The 24816-nt window shown below is 51.4% G+C and overlaps 1 protein-coding gene across 2 annotated transcripts in view; it reads right to left on the bottom strand.

Annotated features, from left to right (window-relative positions):
• Positions 1–24816, bottom strand: part of FAM110A (family with sequence similarity 110 member A) — a 134421-nt gene that overhangs the window by 80070 nt on the left and 29535 nt on the right. For both annotated transcript variants that reach the window (XM_053890372.1, XM_053890371.1), the window contains exon 2: positions 15438–15576. The gene's annotated coding sequence lies outside the window, so the exon portion shown is untranslated. The remainder of the gene's footprint in view (positions 1–15437; positions 15577–24816) is intronic.

Below are 24816 nucleotides of genomic sequence, written 5' to 3'. Positions count from 1 at the left end.
GGGAGGGAAGCATAGATCTCCAGATGAGCTTTCGACCCCCCAGACCCCCACTTCCGCCTGCCGTGTGTCCCCCGCGGGCCCCGTCCAGGCCGCTCTCCTGCGCGCACAATGGTTGACATTTCTGGAGCGCTCGCTCTGGGCCGGGCACCGCGCCAAGCGCTTCCTGGTGTGATCTCTGGTCTCGCAACCTGAGGAGGTAGGGCTAGTGAGCTGAGCATCCCGTTTTGCAGAGGAGGAGCCCGGGGGCACAGACATGCTAAGGAAGTGCCCCAAGGTCACACGCAGGACCCTTACCGGGCCGAAGCTGTAGGTGGAAAATGATGCGGTGGAGAGTGTCAAAGCCCAAATACACCCGATAATGTGGAGGGGTGATTTCATTCAAGCTATTGCAAGTAGGGAGGGCACCCAGGATCCCAAGAGCAGGATGTCTAGGCAGGGTGGGTTCTCCTTAGATTTACAGGGAAGAGCACACAGGTCACAGGCGGGGAATTTAGAGCTGGGATTGTCTTGCAATGGGGGGGGGGGGGGGGGAGGCTCCTTGGTCAGCTGAACGATTAAATGTTTGTTTCCACTTTCAGATGGGACAAACAGTTCTAATCTCAGCTAGTGAACCATGAGACAAAGAATGGGAAAGTGGGGGGGTTGGCTTGAACAGCAGGTGCAGGCAAAAGGAGAAAGGTCACAGGCAAACAAGGAAGTCATCTGAGTCTTAGGAGAGAAAGATGGACAAGGGTCTTGTCTAAGTCACGTGAGGAAGGTGGTTGCTTGTGGTGAACCATTTCTCTGAACAGAGAAGAGTAGTGGAATTTCAGAAAACAAAGGTTGGGGGGATTTCTTAGCCGTCACTGTTTTCCAGGAGCACAGGGCTTGGGTCAAGTTTAACAGTGTCAAAAGGTTAGCGGATAGTGTAGGTAGAGGCCTGGCACCCTGATGGCTTTGAGCCACTGCCTGGGGAGGAACTCATCCTCGGCAAATAGAAATGCCCTTTTAGTCATTTCCCTGGGCATGTGACCTTAGATAAGGGAGCGATAGTATCCCACCTTACAGGATACTAGATCAGGGACAGCACGCCCGGTAACACAAAGCAAAGCACCTAGAACACGGTAGGTGCTCAATTAATGTTACCCATCAGTACGACTATTTTCTCAAAAAGTGTGGTGTCACGATTTGAATTCAAGCTGTCTGGGTTCAGAGACTCCAAGCTTACTGTCCGCTCTACTTCCAGACCTCCATGTATTGATTCAGTCCTCAAACTCCCAAACACATCCCAAACCTGTGTCCCCGGCACTGGGTGATCTGATAAATAAAGGAGCAGACCCTGGACAGTCCACCCCACTGTGAGGCAGGCCAGCCCTAAATGGACAGTGGCACAAGAGCCACGGCGGCCATGATGGCTCAGGGGAAGCACCAAACCAGGGTTTAAGGACAGTTTGGGGGTCCTGGAGGCTGTGTCCCAAATGTCCACAGACCAGTTGGCACAGGGGAGCAGCAGCCCCTTCAGACTCCTGGAGAAGTGGCTTCCAGGATGGATTCACCTCCTGGCACTGACTGGCGACTCCTGAGTCCTGGTTCTCTGACCCACTGCCCAGGCCTGTGCCCGGGCCCAGGCAGGATCAGGGGATTAGGGAGAGAGCCCTCGAGGGTGACAGGAGCCAGGCTGGCCGGAAAGAGGCAGGGTTACAACCAAACCAAGATATCGGGGCCCCTGATCATAATAATGAAAGAAAGAAAGAAAAAAGGGACGCGTGTTCGGCAATGCCCAGGGACCAGGACTGCTGCCCTGTTACCAAAAATGTCGAAGCTCTCGACTCTGCAAATTAGCATAAAACATGCTGTTTTGCATCGATTTGCATGTCATTTGCATGCTAATGACTCGATGCCACAATGCACCCAGTCCCCTAAGCAGCTTCTGGTCCTTGCTTTTCTCCTAGCCCCTGCCCCTTGCCTTGCACTGAGAAAACCAGAAAATCTGGGTTCTAAGCTAGGCTGGGAGACTTATTCCCTGTGGGGCCCAGGCTAGTCTCTGCCTCTCTCTTAGTCTCAGTTTCCCTGACTGTGAGCTCAAGGAGACAAACTGAGCAAGGGTTTTCAAATTATGCTCCAGTCGCCCCCTTGGGAGCTGCAGACACAGAGACGGGGGAGCAGGTGGGGCAGGCGCCCCCCTCCCATCCCTTTCGAACAGCTGGGGCTCTGAGTAAAATTTCTCTTCAGCAATGCAGAGCTTCTCTGTTCCAAACAAAGACCAAAAGTTTACAAACAAACGGACTTAGTTGTCTCCGGCAAGTCTTTCCAGCACAACCTTCTCTAAAGACTTGAACAGCAGTAACAATCAGAGTTAAATGTAGCCCGTATCATGCGGCAGATCCTGTTCCAAGCAACAGAGACACATAACTCTATCTTGACGCAACCCTGGAAATAAATACCGTTACTATACCCCCCATTTTATAGGTGGGTCAATTGAGGCACCAAAAGGTCGAGTAACTCAGCTAAGTTCAAACAGTCACCGGATGGGAGAGCGAAGAGTCAGTCTGGCTCTAGAATTTATACCATGGGTTTCGCCAGGTCAACTCTGCCATTGTACAGATGAAATTGAGGCTCAGAGAGGGAGAGAGCATTTCTAAGCATAGCCGCTAAACTGGCACTTGAACCTTGCTTCCTGCCTGAGCCCCCAGGCTCTCTGTCAAGGGGAAGGGTGGCCAGAGAAGGGAAGGCTGCGATTTCAAAGATGCTCAAGGCACTTCTCTCTTGGTCCTGTGGACTTGCCAGGACGAAGGATGGTTTCTTCCCCGGCCATCCCCAGAGCTTGCTTCCTCCTCCTCGGCCACCCTAGTGCCAGCTGGTTAGACTTCAGGGAATGGTCTCCAGAACCAGCCAGCACGAGCCCCTAAATCAAGGCAGCCAGCAGGCTAGTGAGAGCACCAGGTATGCCCGTCAGAGCTGGCACACAATGCCCTGCCCGGCGGTGCAGGTGGAGGCACCGCCGAGGGGGACTCCACTGCAGGGGGCTGCGGGGGGCTTTCTCTCTGCAGAGGCAGGCGTGCCAGGCCAGCAGGCGCTCAGCCCCTACCCTTTGGGGATCCGGCTGGGAAGCCCCAGGTGCAGATGTGACTGGCCTCCCAGAGCGGTGCCCCGCAGGGGGCTGGTCATCGCTCTCTCTGTTCGGTGCCCCTCGATGGCTTTCTCAAGCCCCTTCCCTCCTGCCAACCTCTCCCTCTGAACTGCCCCCTCCCACCCTGCTCTGACCACCCTGGCCTTCTCTCAGCTCCTCCCATGCCCCGAGCTCTGTCCTACCTCTGCACCTCTGCATGTGCTGGTGCCTCTACCTGGAATACCCTGCTGCGTTGCCTAGTCACCCCATCTAAGGTTGACTACCACTGCCCCCCCCCCGCCCGCCCCCCACTCCCTGGCACTTAACCGTCTTTTCTTCTCGGCCGTTATTTCAATCTGAATGTATCTGGCTTATTTACGTGCCTCCTCATGTAGTGCCCGTCTCCACCCTTAGACTCTCACTCCAGGAGAGTCAGGACTGTGTCTGTCTTACAGAAATAGAGGTCCCCAAGAAATATTTGTGGGAGGAATGAAAAAGGAGGGAAGCCGGTAGCTGCTGCTGATTTGTTCGGTTCGTGTTGGTCTCGCCCCCCCCCCCCATCCCTGCCCTAGAGCATCAGCTGCACGAGAGGCAGGGATTTATATGCCCGTTCTCTTCATGGCTGTGATCCCAGGAGTTAACACAGTGCCTGGTACCCAGTAGGTGCTCAGTAAATATCTGTTGCATGAATGAGCCAAGCGTGCAAGGGTCTCGCAGAGATGGGGTGCCGCTGATGGGGTGTAGGACCCTGGGCAGGTTCCTTCCCTCCGGAGACTTCTGTCTCCCCATCTGAAAGCTGGACTGTGGAATCCCCGCCACTTTCAGCAGGGCCCATTCCAGGGCCGCTGTGAGGATGAAAATGAGAAAATGTACGTAGGCACCGGGCACGCAGTAGGGGTTTTATAACCACAGCCCTATAGTCATTAACTGCCTCTGTAGCTAATCCTGCCGGGTTATTTGGATTTCCCCAATGACCAGAGCACAAGGGAAACCCCAGGTGTGGGTGGGGGTGGGCACGGTTTGAGTTCAGCAGCGGAGGGGGATTGGGGGTGAGGCTGGAGAGGTGGGCTATGGTGAGATTGGGCAACCAGCCCTGGGAACTTAATGGAGATGTCACCTTTATCCTGGAAAAAGACAGAGCTAGGGAACGATTTTCAGCAGCAGAGTAAAATGATCTGGTCTGATTTTCAAAACACTCACTCTGGCTGCCAGGTTGCCGGGTAGGGCGGGTGGCTCCCCATGCTCATTACCTCCCTTCCCCCCCGCCCCAGTATTAGAACCTCTAGATAGAGCTGGGCATGTGGACACCCAGAATCAAGACCACACTAACTCTCGTAGTTAGTGGTATAGCCGTGTGTCTCCAGTCCAGCCAAGAGGAGTAAGGAAACTACCCACCTGCAATTTCTGGGAGAGATCCTCGAGGAGAGAGGGAATATTCTTTGCCTCTTCCTCCTTCCCTCTGGCTGGAATGTCAACATGATAGCTGGAGAATGTGCAGCCACTTTGGACCACGAGGTGTTGAGGATGGTGGAACAAGACAGAAGAAGGGCCTAGGTCCCAGGGGATTGAGGACCCATCTTGTCAGCCTAGGGCTGCCTGCCTCCAGACCATTCATAAGAAAGAGAAATCAGTGTTTGTCTCCTGTAAGTCACTCTTCTTTTGGGCTCTCTGCCACTTATGGCCAATTCCAAAACGAACAGGTCCGGTTAGCACAAATGATCTCGGAGCTCTGTGGCCTACCTCCAGGGGAATGGGGGAGAGGACTCTGCTGGTCTTCTTTTTTGAAGTTTCTTTATTTATTTTGAGAGAGAGAGCGTGTAAGCAAGGGAGGGGCAGAGAGAAAGAGGGAGGGAGAATCCCAAGCAGGTTCTACACTGTCAGTGCAGAGCCCCACACAGAGCTCAAACTCACAAGCCACAAGATCATGACCTGAGCTGAAGTCGGATGCTTAACTAGCTGAGCCACCCAGGTGCCCCTCTGCTGGCCTTCGATGTCCTGCTCACAATAGCCCTGAAGCTCCTGGCCCAGGCTGCCTGGATCAGCCCAACTGGCTGGCGTCCCTGGCTGGACCCAGCTGGGACAGGTGCAGAGCTCCTGCGGGCGAAGCTTTGTTGTTGTTGTTTGAGAGAGAGAGAGAGCATGAGCAGGGAAGGGGCAGGCCCCGTACTGTCAGCATGGAGCTGGACACGAGGCTCAAACTCACGGATCGTGAGATCACGACCTGAGCCGAGATCAAGAGTCGGACGCTTAACCGACTGAGCCACCCAGGCTCCCTGACCCAAGAGAGCTTCTTAGTGTCCTCTCTTGATCTCACAAATCACCTCAGTGCCTTCCCACAGTCCCCCAGGACCCTCAAGACGACATCCAGTCACCTCTGGCCCATCAGGTTTTGTAGGACATGGCATGATTCTTCAGGGCACAGCTTCCAAGTCAGACTCACAAACACATATCCCGGCTTTTGAGAGCCCTGTGACTTCGGGGGCGCCTGGGTGGCTCAGTCGGTTAAGCATCCGACTTCGGCTCAGGTCACGATCTCGCTGCCCGTGAGTTCGAGCCCCGCGTCGGGCTCTGAATTGACAGCTCGGAGCCTGCAGCCTGTTTCAGATTCTGTGTCTCCCTCTCTCTCTGCCTTTCCCCCACTCATGCTCTCTCTCTCTCTCTCTCTCTCTCTCTCTGCAAAAGTAAATAGACATTAGAAAAAAAATTAAAAAGAGCTCTGTGACTTCGGGCAACTTCCCGAAGCATTTTGGGTCGTAATTCCATTAGCTACGAAATGGAGGTGATTGGAACAACAGCTTGCTATTGTTGTAGAGTTTCAGTGAGGCAGTGTGGGGGTTCCTGCTATTTACTGATGCGTAACAACCCCCAAAACACAGTGTTGTCAAGACGTTCCTCGTGCTCACGGATTCTTAGGGGTCTGGAACTCACACAAGGCACACCGGACCTGACTTCCTTCTGTTCTACGGTGGCCGGGGCCTCAGCTGGACAGAGGTGACCCCCCCCCGGGGGGCCGGCCTCATCTAGACGCGTCTTCCCTTACATGTCTGGCCATCGAGACTAGTTCAGCTGAAGCTATTGGCCGGAGCACCCACGTGTGGAGTCTCCTAGAGTCCTGAGCTTCCTCGCAGCATGGCCGCTGGGTTCCAAGAGTGAGTGTCCCCCGAATGCAAGCAGAAGTGACATGGCCACTTCCAAAACACAGCGAGAACACAGACCCCACTTCTTGACGAGAAGACTATCACGGCTTTTGGAGCCATAATTTGAAATGGATTATACAACACCTGTCCCATCATGAGCCCTCATTAAATGTTAACCGGGACGGGTGGCAGTGGTATGAGATCAGGGCGCGGTGCTATTTGCATTGAAACAGTCATATCAGGTGACACTAGGCATCTGAGGGGTTAATGCAGGAGGCGCCGGGCGAGGTCTCTGGAACCGAACAGGCTCTGGAAAGATAGAGCTTGGATAAGAGCTAACAGGTCTCGGGTGCTTACTAGACGCCAGGCGCTGAGCCAAGCACTTTCCATGCACGATCTCGTATAATCCAGCAAGCAATCCAAGAGGTAGGTCCTAGCATTGTGCCCATTAATTGATGAGGAGTCAGAGGCTCAGAGAGGCAAAGGGTCTTGCCCGAGGCCACACAGCGAGGAAGGGGCAGGATTTGAACTCAGGCAGTGTGGTGTCAGAGCCCGTGCACACTTCCCAAGACTAAGCTGGGCAGTAGCCAGCCTGCCAGGTGGAACAGGCCGTCCTGACTGTTTGGTGACAGACAGGGAGGGCTTGTACTGCTGGACGGAGAGCCAGGACCAGGAGGTTTGTCAGCTGCAAGCCCACAGTCACAGGCTGGGGGAATGGGGCCAAGACCTCCGTCTGGAGGGGTGGAGGCGGGAGGGAGTGAAGAGAACCCAAAGAGCAAGGCAGAGCCCCCCTCCAGAAGCAGCAAAGCACTAAGGGATGAAAATAAAGCCCCAGGATCACGTGGGGCCCTGACCTCTGTTCCTGGAGCCCCCATCAGGCCATCACTGGTCCCCCACCTGGAGCAGAGCTCAGCCAGTTCCTGGAGGTCAGGAGGCCTCAGCTGGAGGGGGAGGAGCAGGAGGGCGGGGAGGGGGACACCACTCAATACAACAGCCAGGAAAGGTCACAGAGGGGACTCCCAACAGTGCGGGGGTCTATAATGGCAACCAGCACACCTGCAGGGGCTCCAGACGGCTCTCCCTGGTGCCCTCTGGCCTTGACTTTTCTTCTGACTGCTCTCCTTCCTCCCTTCTCGCCTTATTTCCATCCAGCCCCCTCTTCCATTTGTCCTTCTTGCCTTCTATCCCTTCTTCCATTCCTTTCTTTCCCTCCCTTCTTCACACTTTCCTTGTTCCTTCCTTCTCTCCTTCCTTCTATTCCTTCCCCCATTTTGAAATCTCGCAGGGAGAAGCTGCACCCCCCGAAGGCAGGGAGCAGCCCAGTCTGAACAGAGTCATGACCACGGACTTCACCACGACGCCTAAGCCATCACAAAACTAGTCTTAGCAATGCCATGCGCCTGGGACGAGTGATGACCTCCTTCATCGCTCGCAAAATCAGGTGTCCCAGAGCACCTGAGTAGCCTGAGCATTACTGGGAGGTGGCTTCGGGGGGGGGGGGGCACTGGATTAGGAGCTGGTTCACCTTGGACGAATTGCAAGCCCCTCTGAGCCTTGGTTTTCTTGGCTGAAACAACTTCATGGGTTGAGGAGAGAGTTAGACAGGACGGCACACGCTTGTACTCGGTCACAGGAGTGTTTCTGCCTTGCCCGTCCCTCGCTGGCACAGGCCTATGACCTTTCTCCCAGGCCCGTGGGGCAGAGCCAACTCCCAGCTGACGTTGGCAAGCGGCTGGGGGGGTGGACCAGCAGGCTGTCAGGCCCGGCCTTGTGCCCAGAGAACCTTCTGTGCCACTGTTCCTCAGCCAGGCAGGCCCAACCCACTGGCCACTTCCCGTGCCCCTGGCAGGACAGGGCTATAGGCCCCTCCTCGCCTGTATCTCGCTCAGCTGACCATGGTGGCCACCCTCCTCCCCCCAGGCCCTGGAAACAGAAGTCTCCAATATAAATGCAAATTCACTGCAGTCCCCAGTCTCAGGCTGGCAGCTCCAGCATGTGCTGTAGGCTGGGGACAGGAGCTGACACTGGCTCAGAGGAGATAAGGCACTTCTGGGCCACCCCCGCCCCCGGCCCTGCCCACTCCTCAGCCTGTCAGCTCCACAAACACCCCAGGGAGCCCCAGCCCTTCCTCTCTGCTGCCCCATAAGGCCTGTATGCAAAGCACCGTCCCCCCTCACTGCAGTCAAGAAGGGCCACGGCCATCCTCAAATGGTGACAATGTTCCACCCTCCTGCCTTCTCCGCAAGCAGAATGGAGAAAAGGCAGGTGACATGGGGGCTAATTTCTACCACACCCTCCGGCGGGCTCAGGGCCACCACTAGCCCGTAGCATTCCTTTCTGTGAATCAGAAACAGACAGCCCTTCTTCCTGGTACAAGGCAACCCCTCCACAGGGCTCCAGGCAGCCTCTTAGCCCCCAGCTGGGCAGCCTTGAGCCCCGCACAACCTGCACAATTGTAAGCCACAGCTCGGGGCGCCTGGGGGGCTCAGTTGGTTAAGCGTCCAACTCTTGGTTTTAGTTCAGGTCATAATCTCAGTTTGTGAGTTTGAGCCCCGCATTGGGCTTTGCAGTGACAGCACGGAGCCTGCTTGGGATTCTCTGTCTCCCTCTCTCTGCCCCTCCCTCACTTGCTCTCTATCTCTTTCTCTCAAAATGAATAAATAAATATTAAAACAAACAAACAAACAAACAACAACAACAACAACAAAACCCAGAAGGTAAGCCACAGCTCTTAGCAGGACCCATCTCACCTTTGGGACTTGGTTTCTCTCCACCTAGAGAGACCTCCAAGCATTGCACAAACCCACTTAGGTTGAGCCCTTGGAATTAGACGGGGTGGTTCCTTGGGTGAGACCTCTTCCAGCTCCAATAACCTATCATCCTTCCATTCCTAGGTCTGAGACATTCCGACCCATAAGCCACAACTTCCAGAATGCTTAACAAAGGAGCAAGGCATCTCTGGCAGAAACATTCTATGATCCACACGAGATAGAAGTTGGGGTGGGTTTGGAGTCATGAGCAGGGCTCTCAAATGGCCCGGACTCCAATCCGCTACATTCTGGCTCCAGAATGTCACCTCCTCAGAGAAGCCTCCGCTGGCGGCCTCCTATGGGGCAATTCCTTCCCCTTCTCCAGAGACTATATCATATTCCCTGCTGGTTTTCTTCATGGCATCTATTGTTATGTGAAATTATCTCACTCATTTATGCCTTCCGTGGTTACTTTCTGTCTCTCCCCTCTCCCTTACTAGAATTCAAGTTTCTATAAGAGCAGGTGCCGTGAATCAGTAGCTCCTTCCTCAATGCTTTCTGGGGAGTAACGACGGATCCCCTGACACGGTTAGTGTAAGGCGTTCATCAAGACAGCCAAAGGTGCTTAGCAGAGAGCTGGCACCCAGTAAGCACTCAATAAATGCTAATGGCTGTTGTTATCATTATCATGAAAGAGCTGTGGGTGTCCTGGTCCCAGAGGTCCAAATCCCGACACACTCTTATGTCAGGGGCCAAGCCATCCTCCCCCATTTACTCACCCCATGACCACAGGCAAATGGCTGCTTCTCGTTCTCAATTTCCCTCTGTCAAGTGATGTGTCATTGCCAGAAACGTCACCAAGTCGCTCTGAGTGTCGAATGACGCCGAGAGGGAAACACACTTTTTAGTCCCTAAATATGATTTCAATACGGGGCGCCTGGGTGGCTCAGTGGGTTGAGCGTCCGACTTCGGCTCAGGTCATGATCTCGCGGTCCGTGGGTTCGAGCCCCGCGTCGGGCTCTGTGCTGACAGCTCAGAGCCTGGAGCCTGTTTCCGATTGTGTCTCCCTCTCTCTGACCCTCTCCCGTTCATGCTCTGTCTCTCTCTGTCTCAAAAATAAATAAAAACGTTAAAAAAATAAATAAATAAAATAAACAAGTAAATAAAGCCAGTTCATGCTAATGAGAAACTATGGAGCCCTGCCATTAATAAAAATTAGCATCCTGATATAGGGCACCTGGCTTAGTTGGTTAAGCATCTGACTCTTTTTTTTTTTTTTAATTTTTTTTTTAACGTTTATTTATTTTTGAGACAGAGAGAGACAGAGCGTGAACGGGGGAGGGGCAGAGAGAGAGGGAGACACAGAACTGGAAGCAGGCTCCAGGCTCTGAGCCATCAGCCCAGAGCCCGACGCGGGGCTCGAACTCACGGTCCGTGAGATGGTGACCTGAGCTGAAGTCGGACGCTCAACCGACTGAGCCACCCAGGCGCCCCAAGCATCTGACTCTTGATCTCAGGTCAGGTCTTGATCGCAGGGTCATAAGTTCAAGCCCCCTGTTGGCTCTACATAAATAAATAAATAAATAAATAAATAAATAAATAAATAAATAAATGCATTGGTGATTGTAAGAAGAGGATATATGTTGATAATCGCTAAAATAAACGCTTAAGTATTAAAAGTCTGATACCTCCAGCCAGATGGGAGATCTGATCCAAAGTTTTCACGCTCTCGAGCTGAGAGTTCTCTGGGGCACTTTTTTTTTTTTTTAATTATTCCTTTGGTCACCAGGCCAGACCTTTCCTGAGAACCATACATGCTCAGCCCCAGTGGCAACAGCCTTAAGTGAGAGCATTTCCGGCCTTCAATGCACAAAGGTCTACTTGAGGTAGCAACTTCCGCCCTCCCAAATACAATTAATTGTCAGGGAATCATCACCCAAGCTGGCCTCCCTGGGCATTTCTTGGCTTTCTTCTTTCAGTACCCCCTAATAAAGGTGTCTCCCCTGTGGAGGTGTGGGAAGGGAGAGAGGGAGTCAAGTCTGTGTTTGCCAGGGTGACGATCTCCATGCACACCATTGCAACTGAACATGCCCACTAACCACTCCCGCTCAAACACACAGTCTCCAGGACCCCCTACCCAGTGCCATCCGTCTATTTTGCTGATTCTTCACTTTGGAGAAGGGCAATTTAACACAATGGCTTATTGTTTCCGGGAAAGGACTCGGAAGGGAGACCTCTGGCAAATTTGGTAAAATGTATCCTTTGATTGGATGGGCAATTTCTGTCCTAGGATTTTATCCGGAAGAAATCGTCATGAACGTGGAAAACCACAACAGCTGCACGATGTTCTTGGCAGCACTGTTGATAAGAGAGAAAAGTTGCAAAAAAAAAACCCCTGAATGTTCATCAATAGGAGATTCAGTAAATAGATACGATAGTCCACATGATGGGCAATGATGCAACCATTTACCGATGAGGCTGTAAAATATTTAGACACGGAAAATGTTCATGTATATTATTAAGTAGAAAAGTAGCTACAAAAGAGAATGTACAAGATGTCCCTTTTAAAATATACATACATATGCATTGTAGAAAGATTGGGATGGATTTGGGTTAGAGAGGATTTCGTAAACGGGAAACAAAAAGTCCAGACCATAAAGGCAAATCTTTTCTTTCTTTTATTTTTTTTTTAACATTTATTTTTGAGACAGAGAGAGAGCATGAACAGGGGAGGGTCAGAGAAAGAGGGAGACACAGAATCGGAAACAGGCTCCAGGCTCTGAGCTGTCAGCACAGAGCCCGATGCGGGACTTGAACCCACGGACTGCGAGATCATGACCTGAGCCAAAGTCGGACGCTTAACCGACTGAGCCACCCAGGCACCCCAAGGCAAATCTTTTCTTAATATTTATTTGTTTATTTCGAGAGAGAAAGAGCGAGAGCATTCACACGGGAGCACAGGAGGGGCCGAGAGAGGGCGAGAGAGAGAATCCCAAGCAGCGCAGAGCCTCACAAACCATGAGATCATGACCTGAGCTGAAATCAGTGTGACGTTTAACCGACTGAGCCACCCAGGTGCCCCATAAAGGCAAATATTAATAAATTAATCTCCATTAGAATTAATACTCTGTTCAAAAGTCACAGTAAAAAAAGTGAAAATGGTAAGTCACAAGCTGGGAAAAGTTTGTAACGGTCTGACTGACAAAGATCGGGCTCGAAATATATACAGAGCGCCTACAAGTCAGTAAGACGATCAAGGAGAACAGACTCCAGATTTGAACAGACATAAAGAACAGAAAACATGAACAGCCAATAAACATACAAAAAGATGCTCAACCTCTTGGTAATTAGCAAAATCCAAATTAAAAGTTCGTTTTATGTCTACTAGATCGGCAAAACTTCCAAAGCTGGAAAAATCCCCAGTTTGATCCCTCGGGTGGCACAAGGAGGATTCCGGGACACTGGTGATGGGGGGGGGTCAGTTTGTACAACCACTTTGAAGAACAACTTGGCGTTATTTTGCACTTACTCTACCACCCTGCAATCCCATCCCTGGGGACATTCCAGAGAAGCTTGTATGTGTGCACAGGAGATGTGAGCGACAGCGTTCAAACTGGCAGGACTGAGCCCCTCCTTCCGCTCCCTGCCCTCGGGCACCTCAGAAATTCTTCTTCCTTCCACCCGGGTCTTCTGACTTCCTCTGGACAGCGGTGGGCAATGTTTGCCCTAGGGGCTGGGGCTTTAACTCTCCCACACTTCACGTGGTGGGACCCAGCCCTGTTGGCCAGTCACTGGGCAAGCCAGACCCCCTGCTCATCACCTGAGTGGAAGCAGGGAGACAGCCGTGACTGTCCTGGGGACCAGGGAGAGGCCAAGAGCGCCCGGAGGGTGTCAGGAAAAGTGGCAGGGTGACAGTTCATGCAAATAATAGACTCCTCTCTGCAGTGCAAAAGGAGGGGCAGCTCCATCTGGGCCAATCGGAAGCATCCAAGACAAATCGCAAAGGGGAAAAAAGCAGGCAGATCAGCTACCATCGTGAAAGGGGGGGATTCAGGTGTACATCAACACATGATCACTTGTATGTGGCAAAACGCTTCTGAGGACAGGAGATTGGCCTTGGGGAAGGGGGAGGGGTGGCTGGGGGCGGGGGTGGGGCCAGGCCTCACTGCGTCCCCTTTTGTGCATTTTTTTAAATTTTTTTTTTTAATTTTCTTTTTTAACGTTTATTTATTTTTGAGACAGAGAGAGACAGAGCATGAATGGGGGAGGGTCAGAGAGAGGGAGACACAGAATCCGAAACAGGCTCCAGGCTCTGAGCTGTCAGCACAGAGCCCGACGCGGGGCTCGAACTCACGGAACGTGAGATCATGACCCGAGCTGAAGTCGGCCGCCTAACCGGCTGAGCCACCCAGGCGACCCCCCTTTTTTGTGCATTTTTATTTTGTACCTTGCACGTGCTACTATGGAAAACGGAGTAAAAACTGGACACGAGCTGCAGTCACGTGAAATGTGACACACACAGAACTATTATGAGAGTTGAATTAGTTGCTGATCACCAGGTGACATGACGTCACTCCCAGACGATTAATGTGCATTGTTCTCAACTTCAGAGAAGGTGTTGTTGTTTTCTTTTTGAAAACATTTTCCAGCCAACTTTTCTCGGTTTCAGACTTTTCCACGGACCCTTGAAGAGCCTGTGGCTTTCCTGCACTGTGCCTGCTGGGCCAAATGCATGGAGTAGATCCATTCATCACCCATGCCCGGCGGCCCACCAGCTCCCCAAGGGCCACCGGTAGGTACGAACTCCTTTGACTTAAATCATCTATTGGGTCCCACCCCGAGGTTGCTCTTCAGTTCAAGCGAGTCCAAGGGGAATAGGCATGACCCTCCCCTTCCTCAGGAGCCAAAATGCACAAGGTCACTTTCGGGACCTCAGTTTCCCATCTCCACCTCAGACACTTGCTTTCGCCTGCCCCTCACCCCCTTGCTTACTTCTCCAGCCACACTGATCCCTTGTTCTTCTGACCCTGCTCTGTGTGGGCTGAAATCCAAGATGTCCCCCAACATTCCCAGCCCTCCCTTCAACCCCCCGCAGATGAACATGCCCAGCATAATGCCCTGGACTGGGCGCGTGCTGGCATTTACTCCCGTGATTAGGTTATGATATACGGCACGGGTGGTCAGACTTGTGACTTACAGAACCGTGAGCTAAATGGGTACTGTTTTAAGCCACTAAGTTAATGGAAATTCGTTACACGATAATAGAAATTAATACACATGCCCGGCTGGCTCCACTCTGGCCTTTCGTGTGCTGGATCCCTCAGCCTGGAAGGCTCTCCCCACAGATATTCACAGGGCTCACTCCCTCCCTTTACCCAGGTCTTTGTTCAAACATCCTCTCCCAGAGAGGCCGGCCTGACCACATCATTTAGAGGAGCACTGTCCTTTTATTTCCTATTCCCCCTCCCACTTTATTTTTGGGTCTATCCCTTACCACTCCCTGACATTATATGGTTTCAGCGTCATCTGAATAACTTTTTTTTAGCTTTTTACTTTGAAATAATTTAAAACTTACAGAACAGTTACAAACATTGCACAAAGAATTCTTACATATCCCTCGCCCAGAAACCCCAAATGTTGACATTTAAACACGTTTGCTTTATCATTCTCTTTGTATAGAGAGATTTTTTCTGAGCCATTTGAGAGTAAGTTGATGACCTGATTCCCCATGGCCCCCAAATACTTTAGTCTGTAGATCCTAGAAACAAGGAAATTCTCCTGGATGAGCACAGCAAAATCGGAAAAATCAGGAATTTGCTGCTGATACGTTACCACTGTCAAATGTTCAGATCCCAGCCAAGTGCTATCAACTCTCCCCAAAATAACATTTTTTTTTTGAAGTTTTATTTATTTTGAGATAGAGAGAACAGAGGAGGGGCAGAAAGAGAGGGAGAGACAGAGAATCCCAAGCAGGCTCTGCACCGTCAGCACAGAGCCTAACGCAGGGCTCGAACGCACAAACCGTGAGGTCATGACCTGAGCTGAAGTCAGACGCTTAACCGACTGAGCCACCCAGGCACCCCAAGCATAGCATCTTTTTTTTTTTTAATTTTTTTTTAACGTTTATTTATTTTTGAGACAGAGAGAGACAGAGCATGAACAGGGGAGGAGCAGAGAGAGAGGGAGACACAGAATCCGAAACAGGCTCCAGGCTCTGAGCTGTCAGCACAGAGCCCGACGCAGGGCTTGAACTCACGGACTGTGAGATCATGACCTGAGCCGAAGTCAGACGCTTAACTGACCAAGCCACCCAAGAGCCCCTCCAAGCATAGCATCTTTGATGATAAACAAAAAGATTCGTCCAGAAATACTCACTGTATTCAGTTGTCTTACCTCTTTTATCTCCTTTCATCCGGAACAGTCCCTCAGTTTTTCCATCCCTTTCATTATCTTGACACTTACCAAGATTACAGGCCAGTTATTTCGTAGAAGTTTCCTCAGTTGGAGTTCGTCCAGTCGCTCCTCCTGATCAGATTTAGGTTTTGCGTCTTTGGCAGGAACATCGCAGAAGTGACGCGGTGCTCTTCTCTGTGCAGGTCGCCTGAAAGCACACGACAGTTTGTCCTGTAACAGGTGATGCCACCGGCTACCTTCGATCGCTTGATTAGGGTCCTACCTGCCCTGTTTCTCACCGTCAAGGTACCCTCCTCCTCTTTGTAATTAATGGGTTATCTTGGGGGGGGGGGGTATTTTAAGACTATGTATATGCTCTGTCCCCAACAAATTTTCACAGAGTAGTTTTTATCTTAGCACCCAGCAATGATTCTGCCAGAGTCGGTTATTACCATATTTCCATCCTTCCTTCTACATTTGTTATTACACATTCTACTCTGAGAAAGAGCTTTCTCCTCCTTCATGCGTGTGTGTGTGTGTGTGTGTGTGTGTATGTATGCATATGATATCAGTGTGGAGTCACTATTTTTACTCAATGGATTATAATCTATTATGGTCATTATTTTGATTCTCAAATTGTCCCAGATTTGGCCAGTAGCTCCTACGCTCTTTTGACATGTTCCTAGTATTACTTGAGCAGTTCTAGATGTTTCAGGCTCACTATGTACTTTCCAGGCCCCAGCCCTCAAATCAGACTTCTCCCCAAGGAGCCCTGGTTTCGTACAGTGGAGGATACTATGTTAAGACACCAAGATCTGGGGGCACCTGGGTGGCTCAGTCAGTTAAGCATTCAACTTCGGCTCAGGTCATGATCTCACAGTTTGTGGGTTCAAGCCCCGCGTCGGGCTCTGTGCTGACAGCTCGGAGCCTGGCTCCTGCTTAGGATTCTGTGTCTCCCTCTCTCTCTCTGCCCTCCCCTACTTGTGTTCTGTCTCTCTCTCTCTCTCTCAAAAATGAATAAACATTAAAAAAGAATGTTTTTAAAAAGACACCAAGATCGGGGTGCTAGGAGTACTCATTGCTATGTGGATATGAGTGCTCTTGGGCTGTCTTTGTGGACAGAGCTGGGAAACACACGTATTACATGTATGCATCTCACCCACACGTGGGCACACAGGCATCTCTGCTTCTCTGCCTCTGTTTTTCAGAGCCAGGAGTTTACCCTGATGGCTCCAACTCCATTCCAGCACCACAGAGGTCACTCTAGCCTTTGCTGTCACCGCATTTATAATTCCCTTCTCCGACAGTGAGAAACCTAGCTCTCATTTTCCTCAATATATTCATTTGTTCAACACCCCCCACCCCGTCCCATAGAGCCCCGGCCTCACTCACGGCTCCCCTGCTTGGCCCCCTACCCTACCGTTCACCTCCAACAAATATTGGGAAACAGAAGGAAGGAGGAGGAAAGAGGAAGCCGAATTTGTTTTGACCTAGTAATACATTCACTTGGTACAAAAGAAAAACGATAGGAAAGTATACAATGAAAAGTCTCCCTGTCTACCCCGTTGCTCATTCCAATCTAACTCCTCCCCATAGGTAACAAGCATTATTGGTTTGTTACATACACAAGCTAATATAAAGATGTTTTTTATTTCCTCTCTTCTCCACAAAATATTCCTCATACTCCTTTTATCTGTCAATAGTTCTTGGAGATCTTTCCGTATTCGTGCATAAAAAGTGGTCTCATCCTTTTGTGGCCGGGTAGCATTCCTTTGGCTACTCTATTTAATCAGTTCACCAATAATCGACATTTAGATGGCATCTAAGGTTTTGTTAGGCCCAACAAGACCACAATAAAGAAACCGGAATGTATTCACGTTGCATGTGTCCAGACACATCCATTAAATAAATTTTTAGAAGCGGGGTCACTGATGTGATCTGACATGTTGGTGTTTAACGATTAAAGTCTGTCTCGGGAAAGATAAATACTCTAGGATTTCACTTATATGTCGAATCTAAAAAAACCCAAACTCAGATACAGAGAACAGATTCATAAGGAAGGGGGTGGGAGGCAGTGAAGGGGTCAATGATACAAATTTCCAGTTATCAGATAAATAAGTTTTAGGGATGTAATGTACAGCATGGTGACCACAGTTAATGTCACTGTATTGTATATTTGAAATTTGCTAAGAGAATAAACCTTACAAGTTCTCATCCCAAGAAAAAAATAAATAAATAAAGTCTGTCTCCCCTCTTGGAAGAGGAAAGGACTCTGTTCTAGTGACTGCTATTTTCCCAGCACGACTATGGTAGGCGTGCAACAATGTGTTCGATAAATGAATGAATGACCGATGCCCTCGGGCTCTGCAGTTGACCGTCTCTGGAGTGTAGGGAGCCCTCACTGTGTGCCCGGTGCTGTGCATCGTGGTGCCGATCCTCCACACTTCCCCGTGAGGAAGGCACAGTTTTGACAGCCCCACTTTACAGATGAGAGCGCTGAGGCCCAGAGAGGGAGCACAGCTGAGCTGACGTCACACAGCTAGTCAACAGCCAAGCCACAGTTCCCACCCAGCGAGCCAGACTCTGGAGCCACTAACAATCTCACCCACTGCTCCCAACACATCTCTTCTCCCCCCCACACACACACACTTAGCTCAGTCCTCCAGCCCCACCTGGACCCCTCATCTTGCCTCACACACTTCCCTGGACCTAGCTACTTCTTCTCAGCCTCACCCCCAGCCAAAGGCGTCTGCTGCCCGCCCTCGGCCAACGCGGGACAGGACCAAGGAGAAGAGCTGTCATTTCCATACAGCTGTCCCCGGGAGCCAGGCCTTGCCTAAGCCCCCCCATTTTCCCTGAAAAGGCTGAATTGTCTTGGCCGTTTGGGGGGCACCTCTCGGCACAGGCCGGGCTGCCTGGGCAGGGCCTGGCTGGGCTATTATCCTACATTATCTCACTCCCCTGCTCCTGAAAAGAGCCAGTGACTGCTCGCCCCCCCTCAGCCCTCCCCTGCTCGCTCCTGTCTTTTACACTTAATTACCTCACTCATTACCCCGCAGCCTGCAGAGGCCGGACCACAACTGGGGCGTGAGTAATCCCCGCATCACACACCCAGCCAGCCGGCCAGCAAGGAGCAAATTGCTCACACAGCCCATAAATAAAGGAACAGGGCCCACTCAGGCCTTCAGAGCAGAAGGACTTCATGGCTGCTGCCGTGAGGGGCAGGCAGTGGCCCCAGCTTCCCAGTTGGCCTTTCCCGGCCCTGGTGAGATGGTCTCCACCTCCCCCACCCCAGACGGGCGACCTTGAACTTCCCCAGGCCACTGAAGTCATAGCTCAGTGCCTCTGACAAATGAGACAGCAGGGGCCCTCACCCCTTCCTCATCACAGCCCGGAAACTGTCCAGGCGCGTCTTCCAGGCTTCCTACGTGACCCCTCCAGCCATGCACCTACCCCTGGCAGTGGGGACCCACCAAGTCCCCAGCTTGTCCTCTTTCTCCCCCAGCTCCTTTGCATGTGCCACCACTCCTGCTTCCTGAACACTCTTCCTCATCACCCAAGGGCCTGCTTAATTCCTACTCACTTGAAAGGTCACTGCCTCTGGAGAGCTTCCTTGACCCCTCTAGGCCAGGTCAGGGACATCATGGACTTTCTTCAGTCAAAGCATCAAGCCATTATATTGTCACTGCCTTTTCGCTTGTGTCCTTTGAAGAAAGGACTGAGGGGCACCTGGGTGGCTCAGTCGGTTAAGCGGCCGACTTCAGCTCAAGTCACGATCTCACGGTCCGTGAGTTCAAGACCCGCATCGGGCTCTGTGCTGACGGCTCAGAGCCTGGAGCTTGTTTCAGATTCTGTGTCTCCCTCTCTCTCTGACCCTCCCCCGTTCATGCTCTGTCTCTCTCTGTCTCAAAAATAAAATAAAAAATGTTTACAAAAAAAAAAGAAGAAGAAGAAGAAAAGACTGAGTCTTCTCCATCTCTTTGTCCAGTGCCCGGCCCAGGTCCTGGCACATGACTGGCCCATTTACTAGGCACTAAGTAAAAGCGAGTAAGAGAATGAATGAATAAGTGAATGAATGAGGTGACGAAGGGTAAGTTCCATGTGTTGGATGAAGGGGTTTGGGCCCCTTGTTCCTGTGCCATGGGCTTCTCACTCCAATATGCCACAGGCTTCCCCCTGTCCAGGGCATCTGAGCTCATGAGGATGATGGATGAACCGGGATGCATGGCCCCAGGACCTCTCTGGGGCTAAAATTTCCTTCTTTTATGAGGTCAGGCTCAGACTCCTTCCCTCGTATCACCTTGGGAAACACCAGCTTCTTGCCTCTGGCATGAGATAGTCCAGCCTTGGCCCAGAAGTAGCCTGCACAACCTTTTCTCCATCAACTTAAAGGCTTCTGCTGATTCACCACCTCCCACATTACCCCAGGGAGGCTGGCACAGGAGCTGGCTGTGTGGTAGGCTTCTCTTGCCTGGAGGACTTCACCTCACCCTCCTGCTTCCTTCCCGGATCCAGGATAAGGAAGGGAACTTGGAAAGGTAGCTGGGAGGGAGTTCCCAAAACCTGAGAGGCCAGAGTTCATGGAATCCTTTGATACCTGGTAAATCCTGTGGACCCTTTCGCAGAATTATGTCTTCAAATTAATAAAATAAATTAATTAAGAAAATAAAATGCGTAGTATTACAAAAGAAACCAATTACACTCAAAGAGTTATCAAAATATTAAAAACAAGTCTGCATTATAGTAATATATGTATTTATTTACTATGCATTATAACGCAGGGTCTAGAAAATCACCATTGTAATTTCCCAGTCCTGATGAGTGTAAATGATATTTCAAGATATCTGGAACAGCTGTAAGGTGATAAGAAAATATGTATGGTTTCTATTAGTGACAAAGTCACTGGTCCCACCAATATCACTGTGGTCTGTTGCCTGCATTCATCACTGAAGGATTAAGAAATTTCCGATAAAGGCTAGTGGAATTAAAGGCATAATACTTTTCCTCTCCAAGTCAATGACGGACCTGAACTCTTTCTGTGGAGTGCCTTTGACAGCAAGTGACAAGTGCATCAGGAGCATGCTAGCACTTCCCTTCCCGTATCTTGGCAGACATCCTTAATCAATTTTAGCAGTCTTTTCCACTAAACCCAAGCTCAGTCCCAGAATCTCCTGCAACCCCAGGCTCCAAGCGACTGCTACCAACCAATCAAAGTGGGCTCTTGAGCTGCAATCAATTGGTCACTCCTGGGGGGCAGGAAAGGTGTGGTGCTCTTGTGAGCAGGAGATGGGGGAGGGGGGGAAGGGGCCCCTGGGTGGCTCAGTCGGTGAAGCCTCCGACTTCAGCTCTCGGGTCATGATCTCACAGCTCATGAGTTCGAGCCCCGCAGCGGGCTCTGTGCTGACAGCTCAGAGCCTGGAGCCTCCTTCCGATTCTCTGCCCCTCACCCTGCTCGCGCTCTGTCTCTCTCTCTCTCTCTCTCTCTCAAAAATAAATAAACATTAGAAGATGGAGAGGGAAGGGGGAGGTAACAGGACGTTTAGCAACAACACAGGGAGGGGGCTTGATCTGAGCTCATGACAGGGATGGACAGTCCGGGCTGGGTCACGTCGTGGACATATTTGTTCATGTCATGAACGTGTACTGAGACTTTTTGCTGAGCCACGCTGTGGAGCCGGGGACACAAATGTGAACAACCCAAGACCCCTGCCTTTAGAGCGAGGACAGCGCCAGGAACTGAGTGCCTGCATGTGCCCTTGGGGCCATCCTGGGCCGGAAGGATAGAGTCTGTAGGATTCCACCCAACCTGAGAAAAACATTAGTTTTTTCAGACAATCGAGGGGCTGCTGAATCATCCAGGATCCATGGCAGCAAACATGCTTGAAGAATCTCCAAGACGGTCAGAAACCAGGACTGAAGGCTTCATGTCAAGGAGGGAACAAAAAAAAAAAAAAAAAAAAAAAAAAGCCCCAGACCGGGCAGAATCCCTAGTCCTAGGGAGACGTCACTGCTGACACCGGGGAGGCCCTGAGGCCAGAGCTCACACTGCTGACTCCAATCCCAGATGTTGACACTCAGACCTTTGTCCCTGCTGCTTTCGGACACTCAATGTAAAGGCTGCCACACTCCAGCCAGAATGGCAAGTGGCTAGCCTGGGACACGTGACTGCTGTGGCTGCAGAGGAAGCAGGGACGTCCAGTAGGGACTCCTCTAGTGAAAAGAGGGGACTCATGAGTCAAGGGTGATGGAAGGTGCTGGGTGGCTACAAGGAAGGTCACCTGTCCACTCCAGCCCCCCAGGGATCAGGTGCTTCTGCTGTGCCCAGCTCTGTGCTCAGGACTTTCTCTGGATTACGTGCGTTAATCATCTCAGCTCTCTGGAGAGAGATACCCATTTCACAGATGAGGATAGTGGTGCTTGCAGGAGCTAAGTCCCTTACCCCATCCTTTTAACTGTTCCACAGAGGTGGAATAGGAGCAAGTCATTACCCGCTTTGAAGCTGAACTAGGCCACTGAGCTGTAGATGCCACCGGTCCTGGGATCTGTAGGATTCCAGACCGAAGCTGTCACAGCAATGCTAGACAGATGCCCTGTGGCCCAAGCAAGCACCACCTGCGTTCTGGACCCTACATGAAAGTCGGCTCCTCAGAGAGGTCTTCCTTGGCCACCCCACCTTAAACAGCCCTCACCCCACTTATCTTTGCCCCAGGTCACTTACCTTCTCAGCATTTTGTAGGCAGGAAGCTGCCACTTGTCTATTCTCTGTCAGCCCAGTGGGGTGTGAGCGGCATGAAAGCGGGTCTGTCTTGTTCACTGCTATGTCCCCAGCCCTTCGTACAGTGCCGGGCACACAGTAGGCGCTCAGTAAACCTCGGCAGACTTAGTAGCTGTTCGCCGTTGGGCAATTTCTTAACCTCTCTGTGCCCAGTGTCCTCCTTTATAAAATGTGTATAAACAAACGGAGTCCCTCCAAAAGTGGTTGTGAGGGTTCCATAAGTTCACGCAGTATCACAGCCAAGCAGGCCTTTTAAGCAGGCCTCTACTGTGTACCAGGCTGGCAGGATTTCCCTGCGGGACCTTGACGGTTAGAGCCACGGGAGTCAGAGAGGAGATGCTCCTGGGGGCTGAAACGTCCTAGAGGTCAACTGGCAGACAGTGGACTTGGAATTAACAATGGCTAACATTACCAGCACCAACTGTGTGCAAACAGGCATCCTAAACACCTCGTTCATCTCCCACCTGCTCTGTGAGGTAAGTCCCAGTAGTATCAATATCCCCATTTGGCAGCCGAAGAAACTGAGGTACAGAGAAGGCAGGTAGGGTCAAGGTAGATAACTTGCCAGTACGCAGTGGAGGCGGGGTTCGAACCTAGGCCATCCCATGCTTTTAACCCCTCTGCTTCCCAGCCCTTCCTCCGCTGGGTGAGACAGAGGAGAGGCTGGGAAGGTGTGCACTGGGGGCACATGGGTGTTCTGACGCCTTGGGAGGCTGTCCCCCCCCCATTAAGTCTGGGGTCAGGCATGGGTCAATATTGCAAGTCCCTTGCCTCTGTACACCTGGGCCACCTCCTGGCTTTCTCCAGAAGCTGATGGGTCCCAGCTGGTGTATGAGCAGAGGCAGAGAGCAGGAAGGCAAAACTGGGGGGTGCTGACAGTGGTCGATTCCTCTATGCCAGGAGCCCTGGAAGCCTGGAAATGCCAACTCAGCAGCTCCAACAGCAACCTCAGCATCTGCCCTGGATGGTTGTGGGATCGGCTGCTGGGGAAGAGAGGGAGGCAGCCTTGATCTGGCAGGCAGGAGCCTAGAAGTTCCAGAACTTCCCGTCCCATGCCTCAGTTTTCCCAGCTGTTAAATGGGGGGGGGGGGGGGTGCTGAGGGGATCATGCTGATATCCCAAAGGCTATTCAAGTAGAGCTCCCAGCCATGCTCCAGGCCTCATACAACCCTATTTAATAGGTGCCATCGTTGGCCTCCGTTTACACAGGTGAAATAGAGGCACAGAGAGGCAAAGTGACTTGCCCAAAGTAACACAGCTTGAAGAAACGAAGCTGGGATTTAAACTTGGCCCGGGGTGACCCAGGCCCAAACTCTGAGCCATCTCACCTGCTTGAATGGGGGGCTCTGGTGTAAGAGTCTATTAGCCACTCCACGCCCCTCCCCCCCCCTCCCCCCAATGCGTGCTGGGGGTTTGTCTCAAGTCCCCTGACCTTGCAGGGAGCCTGGTGCTCTGATTCAGGCAACCAGGCCTTTCTAGAGGTTTCAGGGAGCTAATTAAGGTGTGACCTTGTCAGGCACAGAGTTAGCATATTCAAGAACATCTCCAACTTTGAAGGCAAGACACTTTAATGGTGGAATGTCAAGGTCTATGATGGTCAGGATAGGGACTCAATCGTCCCCAGAGGCAGAAGCAAATCTTGAGAGCTGACAAATCAACCCAAACCCAGGCCAAAGAGGACTAAGGTGAATGGGGTCACAAGGAGGTTTTTTCACTCAACAATTTATTCTTTCATTCAAGAGATATAGCACTGAGCACTCATTATTTGCCCAGCCCTCTGTAGGTCATGGGGTGTGGCAGTAAATAGAACAGATCTGGGCTCTCATTTGAGGCGCATTCAGCCCTGGCAGGGGGAGGAGGAAGGAGAACTCCTTTGGAGGGCCCTCCCCTACCTCCCCCAGCATTAGCACCTTTGGCCCTCTTAGAAGGAGGACTCTGTGGTTTAAAATCAGGGATCTGCAGCCAGATCAGCCGGGTTTGAATCCTGACACCTAGCTAGGCCTCCTTGAGCACGTCATCTTGCCTCTCTGAGCCTTGGTTTCCTCATCTGTAAAATGGGGCTCTCAGTAGGCTCCGCTTGGTGGTTTTTTTTTTTTCCTAAAGTTTATTTATTTATTGAGAGAGAGAGTGCAAGCAGGAGAGGGGCAGAAAGAAGGAGAGACAGAATCCCAAGCAGGCTCCACACTGTCAGCACAGAGCCCAACATGGGGCTTGAACTCACGAACTGTGAGATCATGACCTGAGCCAAGATCAAGAGTCAGACATTTAACCAACTGCGCCACCCCGGTGCCTCTTGGCAGGCTGTTTTGATGGTCAAACCACACAAAGGGTTGCTTTTGACTCCCAGCACATAATAAGTGCTCAATAAATATCAGCTAGCATTGTCATCATCTGAGACTCTGAAACACACTCCTCCCACCACATATCTCTGTCCTGGGCTAGATCCTGGGGTCAAGCAGGAGGGTGGCGATAAGAGAAAGGGTAAATAGTACGGAGGGAGGGAAGAGTGCTCTAGGCAGCAGGAACAGGGCTGCAAAGGCCTCGAGGTGGGAGGCATTGAGGGAATACGGTAGAAGCTTCAAGAGGGTCTAGGACCCCGCCACACTCCTGACCCCTCCAGGTGGCCCCTTCCTGGAGTCTGCTGAGGCTCTGAGTTCCTGAGCCAATGAGGAA

The sequence above is a fragment of the Panthera pardus genome, unplaced genomic scaffold (assembly GCF_024362965.1).
Source record: "Panthera pardus isolate Hobbes unplaced genomic scaffold, ASM2436296v1 HiC_scaffold_25, whole genome shotgun sequence".
NCBI classification, from domain to species: Eukaryota; Metazoa; Chordata; class Mammalia; order Carnivora; family Felidae; genus Panthera; species Panthera pardus.
This window is presented reverse-complemented; position numbering and strand designations above follow the sequence as displayed.